Raw genomic sequence first — 10,014 nt, 5'->3', positions numbered from 1 at the left:
GCAGACGCCGAGGACAGGAGTAAGGGCTCTGGGGCTGGGGTAGGACGATGAGGGAGACTGCTGGGATAGGTTGGTGAGGGAGCTAGCAGGGGAAAGGATGGTGTTGGATACTCGTAGGGGTACAGATTCAATTATTGGCATAATATCAAAGATGTTTATCAATATTAATAAAGTTAGGAATATGGTTAGTAATAACTTTATCAAATCAACAAAGAATCAAAACGGGGCACCACCCTGAAACTTCAGGGGCCAATATTGAACTGTGGAATAGTCTCATTGTCAGTGGAAGGGTGAAATCCGAGCACTGACCTGTGTTTAACCAGCAATTAATAAAATAAGTATACAAATAATCACAAACAACTGCTAATTAAAGTATAGTAGAATTTATTAACTTCAAAATTATCAATGGCCAATCAATAATCCTTTGATCAATAAAACCAATATACGTTTCTTTTAAGTACAACAAAACAAAGCAAAAACAAAACAGCATGTGGGGAGACCCTCTGTGTGTGTGTGTGTGTGTGTGTGTGTGTGTGTGTGTGTGTGTGGGTGTGAAAGATTAGGGGGGGTTGACGAGGCGTAGTCTAGCCAAAGACTACAAAAATGGCTACTCCTGTGAGCTGCACAAAACTGTTTCACCCCAATATTGCTAGGCTAGGCCCAAGTTTAGCCATTAGCTCATTCAGGCTACCGTATGGTCGACGCAAAGGGACACCCTGAGGAACGCAGTTGTTAAGCAGTGTGCGTTCTGTAGCTAGCTACGTGACTAGCTGTTGGCCAGCTGTTCACTTTAGCACGTGTGTGTAACTAGCTATGTATTCATATATGTGTGTGTGACAGAAAGGTTAGAGAAAGAGATATATTTTTATATACTTGGATCTTGGTTACCGATAATGACCAACCCTCTCAGTCAACTCACGTCTGGACTAAAGTGGAATTAGGTGCAGACTCTGAGAATTTCGTCTGACTGAGGGGACGTTCATTATAACCACTCCGGTGTACAGCACCTAAACTCCGTGAAAGGAGCTAGCAATATAGCATTTACAGTTACCCTAGCTACATTATATTCAACACAACATATCAACAATGCACCATGATCAGAGTACATTCACAGAATAGATTTGACTCAGCGGTCACAATCCTAGATTAATACATTACACGCGCAGCAGTAGCGCTGTATTAATCAGATCACATTAATGGTAACACAAAGTAGCAGCAATAGCAAATTACTCATTAATAAAACACACTATTTATCTCTGCCCAGACGTAAGCCTTCTTACTCTGTGTTCAGTCCGTTTGTCCGTAGGTTTCCACGAAAGAAACGGGGGTCCGTGTATGCTCGTCAGCAGATCAGAGGAAGCTTTCCTTCCAAAAAGAGCAGAAGGAAGAGAGCTAGAGTCGACTTGAGAAGAAAAACGTTGTTTCCTTCTCCTGCAGATATGAAAACACTGGCGAGTGGTTTCAGAGGATCCACGGTGCTCCCAGCACCGAAATTAAATCCACTTTATTTCAAAAATGGAAGTTTTAGAACAAACTTGTCATGCTGACCTGTCGTCAACTGGAGTTGAGGTGGAAAGCATTTGTTTCTGTGTGTTATGCTGTAGTGACCAAAGTCACAGGGCAAAAGACGAGAAGTGGGGGGTGAAGAGGTTATTTATAGATCAGGCCACCGGACCTGGCTCCCTGCTGTTTTTATGGTCCCAGGAGCCAATGGGAATGCAGGACCTCCTGGTGTTTCAGCCATTTTGTGCAGTAGCACCTGGGTGTGACTTTTAGGCTGCAAGGTCTGCATGCAGGCTGTTGTTAGAAAATGGGTGATGAACCATCTTTCCTGAGGAGACCTGGATCGGAATTTTCCAGGTAGGCCCTTCTTTGTCTCAGGCCCATTGTCTCTGAGCACATGTTGGCTGGAAATCTTTTGCTTGAAAAAGATTATGTTTAACCTCCTCGACGGTCCCAACAATGGTGAGGAAACTAGCAGGGGATAGGACGACGAGGGAGCTAGCAGGGGATAGGATGGTGAGGGAGCTACCAGGGGATAGGATAGGGAGGGAGCTTGGGGTGCGCAGGGAAACCGGGACCAAGGGAGCCGAAGAGGAGGCACTGGAGTCTGGGGAAGATGGGAGTCGAGGTGGATGGTGGCTGGAAGCTGGAGCGAAGGCAGGGCAGTACAGGAGCAGAGGCAGGATGGAGTAGGGAGCCGTGGGAGGGGGACCGAATGGTGAGGCCAGCCGACTGGAGGTATTGGAAGCGGGTGGATGGCTGCAGAAAAAAAACAAAAAGAGTCAGCGACAGACAAGGACAGGTAAGTACTAGAGTTTTCTCAGAGAGCTTGTATTTGCGTGTCACCAGAATGACTGAAGCAACGATCAAGCGAAGATGGTGAGTGGATCCGGGGTTCATATACTGGGCTTGATTGTAGATGGCTGGCAGGTGTGTACGGCGGGAGAGGTGATTGTGGAATGACGAGCAGGTGTGTGTAGTCAGCTGGCAGGAGCAGGCCGGAGGAGGGGAAAACACAGGGGACACAGAGAGAGGCAAAGCAAACAGAGAAAACTGACGGTGGAAATAAAATAGGCACTAGGAAATCAGAAAACAGAACAAAGACTCACAGCCAGCCGACCCCAACCATAACAGTACCCCCTCCTCAACGGACGCCTCTAGGCGGACCGCCAGGTTTGTCCGGGTCGGCCCTGTAGAAGTCCTTCAGGAGAGTGTTGTCCAGGATCTGGCTGGCAGGGATCCAGGAACGTTCTTCTGGCCCGTACCCATACATCCATGCCCTTTACCCATACATCCATGCCCTGTACCCATACATCCATGCCCTGTATCCATACATCCATGCCCCGTACCCATACATCCATGCCCTGTATCCATACATCCATGCCCTTTATCCATACATCCATGCCCTGTATCCATAAATCATGCCCTGTACCCACACATCCATGCCCTGTACCCATACATCCATGCCCTGTATCCATACATCCATGCCCTGTACCCATACATCCATACATCCATGCCCTGTATCCATACATCCATGCCCTGTACCCATACATCCATGCCCTGTACCCATACATCCATGCCCTGTACCCATACATCCATGCCCTGTACCCATACATCCATGCCCTGTACCCATACATCCATGCCCTGTATCCATACATCCATACCCTGTATCCATACATCCATGCCCCGTACCCATACATCCATGCCCTTTATCCATACATCCATGCCCTGTATCCATAAATCATGCCCTGTACCCACACATCCATGCCCTGTACCCATACATCATGCCCTGTATCCATACATCCATGCCCTGTACTCATACATCCATGCCCTGTAAACATACATCCATGCCCTGACATCCATGCCCCGTACCCATACATCATGCCCTGTATCCATACATCCATGCCCTGTATCCATACATCATGCCCTGTACCCATACATCCATGCCCTGTATCCATACATCCATGCCCTGACATCCATGCCCCGTACCCATACATCATGCCCTGTATCCATACATCAATACCCTGTATCCATACATCCATGCCCCGTACCCATACATCCATGCCCTGAACCCATACATCCATGCCCTGTACCCATACATCCATGCCCTGTATCCATACATCCATGCCCCGTACCCATACATCCATGCCCCGTACCCATACATCCATGCCCTGAACCCATACATCCATGCCCTGTACCCATACATCCATGCCCTGTATCCATACATCAATACCCTGTATCCATACATCCATGCCCTGTACCCATACATCCATGCCCTGTATCCATACATCCATGCCCTGTACCCATACATCCATACATCCATGCCCTGTATCCATACATCCATGCCCTGTACCCATACATCCATACATCCATGCCCTGTATCCATACATCCATGCCCTGTACCCATACATCCATGCCCTGTACCCATACCCATACATCCATGCCCTGTACCCATACATCCATGCCCTGTACCCATACATCCATGCCCTGTACCCATACATCCATGCCCTGTACCCATACATCCATGCCCTGTATCCATACATCCATGCCCTGTATCCATACATCCATGCCCTGTACCCATACAGCCATGCCCTGGGCCCATACATCCATGCCCTGTACCCATACATCCATGCCCTGGGCCCATACATCCATGCCCTGTACCCATACATCCATGCCCTGTATCCATACATCCATGCCCTGTATCCATACATCCATGCCCCGTACCCATACATCATGCCCTGTATCCATACATCAATACCCTGTATCCATACATCCATGCCCCGTACCCATACATCCATGCCCTGTACCCATACATCCATGCCCTGTACCCATACATCCATGCCCTGTATCCATACATCCATACCCTGTATCCATACATCCATGCCCCGTACCCATACATCCATGCCCTTTATCCATACATCCATGCCCTGTATCCATAAATCATGCCCTGTACCCACACATCCATGCCCTGTACCCATACATCATGCCCTGTATCCATACATCCATGCCCTGTACCCATACATCCATGCCCTGTATCCATACATCCATGCCCTGACATCCATGCCCCGTACCCATACATCATGCCCTGTATCCATACATCCATGCCCTGTATCCATACATCATGCCCTGTACCCATACATCCATGCCCTGTATCCATACATCCATGCCCTGACATCCATGCCCCGTACCCATACATCATGCCCTGTATCCATACATCAATACCCTGTATCCATACATCCATGCCCTGTACCCATACATCCATGCCCTGTACCCATACATCATGCCCTGTATCCATACATCCATGCCCTGTATCCATACATCCATGCCCCGTACCCATACATCCATGCCCTGAACCCATACATCCATGCCCTGTACCCATACATCCATGCCCTGTATCCATACATCCATACCCTGTATCCATACATCCATGCCCCGTACCCATACATCCATGCCCTTTATCCATACATCCATGCCCTGTATCCATAAATCATGCCCTGTACCCACACATCCATGCCCTGTACCCATACATCCATGCCCTGTATCCATACATCCATGCCCTGTACCCATACATCCATACATCCATGCCCTGTATCCATACATCCATGCCCTGTACCCATACATCCATGCCCTGTACCCATACATCCATGCCCTGTATCCATACATCCATACCCTGTATCCATACATCCATGCCCCGTACCCATACATCCATGCCCTTTATCCATACATCCATGCCCTGTATCCATAAATCATGCCCTGTACCCACACATCCATGCCCTGTACCCATACATCATGCCCTGTATCCATACATCCATGCCCTGTACTCATACATCCATGCCCTGTAAACATACATCCATGCCCTGACATCCATGCCCCGTACCCATACATCATGCCCTGTATCCATACATCCATGCCCTGTATCCATACATCATGCCCTGTACCCATACATCCATGCCCTGTATCCATACATCCATGCCCTGACATCCATGCCCCGTACCCATACATCATGCCCTGTATCCATACATCAATACCCTGTATCCATACATCCATGCCCCGTACCCATACATCCATGCCCTGAACCCATACATCCATGCCCTGTACCCATACATCCATGCCCTGTATCCATACATCCATGCCCCGTACCCATACATCCATGCCCCGTACCCATACATCCATGCCCTGAACCCATACATCCATGCCCTGTACCCATACATCCATGCCCTGTATCCATACATCAATACCCTGTATCCATACATCCATGCCCTGTACCCATACATCCATGCCCTGTATCCATACATCCATGCCCTGTACCCATACATCCATACATCCATGCCCTGTATCCATACATCCATGCCCTGTACCCATACATCCATGCCCTGTACCCATACCCATACATCCATGCCCTGTACCCATACATCCATGCCCTGTACCCATACATCCATGCCCTGTACCCATACATCCATGCCCTGTACCCATACATCCATGCCCTGTATCCATACATCCATGCCCTGTATCCATACATCCATGCCCTGTACCCATACAGCCATGCCCTGGGCCCATACATCCATGCCCTGTACCCATACATCCATGCCCTGTATCCATACATCCATGCCCTGGGCCCATACATCCATGCCCTGTACCCATACATCCATGCCCTGTATCCATACATCCATGCCCTGTATCCATACATCCATGCCCCGTACCCATACATCATGCCCTGTATCCATACATCAATACCCTGTATCCATACATCCATGCCCCGTACCCATACATCCATGCCCTGTACCCATACATCCATGCCCTGTACCCATACATCCATGCCCTGTATCCATACATCCATACCCTGTATCCATACATCCATGCCCCGTACCCATACATCCATGCCCTTTATCCATACATCCATGCCCTGTATCCATAAATCATGCCCTGTACCCACACATCCATGCCCTGTACCCATACATCATGCCCTGTATCCATACATCCATGCCCTGTACCCATACATCCATGCCCTGTATCCATACATCCATGCCCTGACATCCATGCCCCGTACCCATACATCATGCCCTGTATCCATACATCCATGCCCTGTATCCATACATCATGCCCTGTACCCATACATCCATGCCCTGTATCCATACATCCATGCCCTGACATCCATGCCCCGTACCCATACATCATGCCCTGTATCCATACATCAATACCCTGTATCCATACATCCATGCCCTGTACCCATACATCCATGCCCTGTACCCATACATCATGCCCTGTATCCATACATCCATGCCCTGTATCCATACATCCATGCCCCGTACCCATACATCCATGCCCTGAACCCATACATCCATGCCCTGTACCCATACATCCATGCCCTGTATCCATACATCCATACCCTGTATCCATACATCCATGCCCCGTACCCATACATCCATGCCCTTTATCCATACATCCATGCCCTGTATCCATAAATCATGCCCTGTACCCACACATCCATGCCCTGTACCCATACATCATGCCCTGTATCCATACATCCATGCCCTGTACCCATACATCCATGCCCTGTATCCATACATCCATGCCCTGACATCCATGCCCCGTACCCATACATCATGCCCTGTATCCATACATCCATGCCCTGTATCCATACATCATGCCCTGTACCCATACATCATGCCCTGTATCCATACATCAATACCCTGTATCCATACATCCATGCCCTGTACCCATACATCCATGCCCTGTACCCATACATCATGCCCTGTATCCATACATCAATACCCTGTATCCATACATCCATGCCCTGTACCCATACATCCATGCCCTGTATCCATACATCCATGCCCTGTACCCATACATCCATACATCCATGCCCTGTATCCATACATCCATGCCCTGTACCCATACATCCATGCCCTGTACCCATACCCATACATCCATGCCCTGTACCCATACATCCATGCCCTGTACCCATACATCCATGCCCTGTACCCATACATCCATGCCCTGTATCCATACATCCATGCCCTGTATCCATACATCCATGCCCTGTACCCATACATCCATGCCCTGTACCCATACATCCATGCCCTGTATCCATACATCCATGCCCTGTATCCATACATCCATGCCCTGGGCCCATACATCCATGCCCTGTACCCATACATCCATGCCCTGTATCCATACATCCATGCCCTGTATCCATACATCCATGCCCCGTACCCATACATCATGCCCTGTATCCATACATCATACCCTGTATCCATACATCCATGCCCTGTACCCATACATCCATGCCCTGTACCCATACATCCATGCCCTGTACCCATACATCATGCCCTGTATCCATACATCCATGCCCTGTATCCATACATCCATGCCCCGTACCCATACATCCATGCCCTGTCCCCATACATCCATGCCCTGTACCCATACATCCATGCCCTGTATCCATACATCCATACCCTGTATCCATACATCCATGCCCCGTACCCATACATCCATGCCCTTTATCCATACATCCATGCCCTGTATCCATAAATCATGCCCTGTACCCACACATCCATGCCCTGTACCCATACATCATGCCCTGTATCCATACATCCATGCCCTGTACCCATACATCCATGCCCTGTATCCATACATCCATGCCCTGACATCCATGCCCCGTACCCATACATCATGCCCTGTATCCATACATCCATGCCCTGTATCCATACATCATGCCCTGTACCCATACATCCATGCCCTGTATCCATACATCCATGCCCTGACATCCATGCCCCGTACCCATACATCATGCCCTGTATCCATACATCCATGCCCTGTATCCATACATCATGCCCTGTATCCATACATCAATACCCTGTATCCATACATCCATGCCCTGTACCCATACATCCATGCCCTGTACCCATACATCATGCCCTGTATCCATACATCAATACCCTGTATCCATACATCCATGCCCTGTACCCATACATCCATGCCCTGTATCCATACATCCATGCCCTGTACCCATACATCCATGCCCTGTACCCATACATCCATGCCCTGTATCCATACATCAATACCCTGTATCCATACATCCATGCCCTGTACCCATACATCCATGCCCTGTATCCATACATCCATGCCCTGTACCCATACATCCATGCCCTGTACCCATACATCCATGCCCTGTACCCATACATCCATGCCCTGTACCCATACATCCATGCCCTGTACCCATACATCCATGCCCTGTACCCATACATCCATGCCCTGTATCCATACATCCATGCCCTGTATCCATACATCAATACCCTGTATCCATACATCCATGCCCTGTACCCATACATCCATGCCCTGTACCCATACATCATGCCCTGTATCCATACATCAATACCCTGTATCCATACATCCATGCCCTGTACCCATACATCCATGCCCTGTACCCATACATCCATGCCCTGTACCCATACATCCATGCCCTGTACCATACCCATGCCCTGTATCCATACATCCATGCCCTGTACCCATACATCCATGCCCTGTACCCATACACCATGCCCTGTACCATACATCCATGCCCTGTACCCATACATCCATGCCCTGTACCCATACATCCATGCCCTGTACCCATACATCCATGCCCTGTATCCATACATCCATGCCCTGTATCCAAACATCCATGCCCTGTACCCATACAGCCATGCCCTGGGCCCATACATCCATGCCCTGTACCCATACATCCATGCCCTGTATCCATACATCCATGCCCTGTATCCATACATCCATGCCCTGGGCCCATACATCCATGCCCTGTACCCATACATCCATGCCCTGTATCCATACATCCATGCCCTGTATCCATACATCCATGCCCCGTACCCATACATCCATGCCCTGTATCCATACATCCATACCCTGTATCCATACATCCATGCCCTGTACCCATACATCCATGCCCTGTACCCATACATCATGCCCTGTATCCATACATCCATGCCCTGTATCCATACATCCATGCCCCGTACCCATACATCCATGCCCTGTACCCATACATCCATGCCCTGTACCCATACATCCATGCCCTGTATCCATACATCCATACCCTGTATCCATACATCCATGCCCCGTACCCATACATCCATGTCCTTTATCCATACATCCATGCCCTGTATCCATAAATCATGCCCTGTACCCACACATCCATGCCCTGTACCCATACATCATGCCCTGTATCCATACATCCATGCCCTGTACCCATACATCCATGCCCTGTATCCATACATCCATGCCCTGACATCCATGCCCCGTACCCATACATCATGCCCTGTATCCATACATCCATGCCCTGTATCCATACATCATGCCCTGTACCCATACATCATGCCCTGTATCCATACATCCATGCCCTGTACCCATACATCCATGCCCTGTATCCATACATCCATGCCCTGACATCCATGCCCCGTACCCATACATCATGCCCTGTATCCATACATCCATGCCCTGTATCCATACATCCATGCCCTG

This window comes from Sander lucioperca, unplaced genomic scaffold (genome assembly GCF_008315115.2).
Source record: "Sander lucioperca isolate FBNREF2018 unplaced genomic scaffold, SLUC_FBN_1.2 Unpl_30, whole genome shotgun sequence".
NCBI lineage: Eukaryota > Metazoa > Chordata > Actinopteri > Perciformes > Percidae > Sander > Sander lucioperca.
This window is presented reverse-complemented; position numbering follows the sequence as displayed.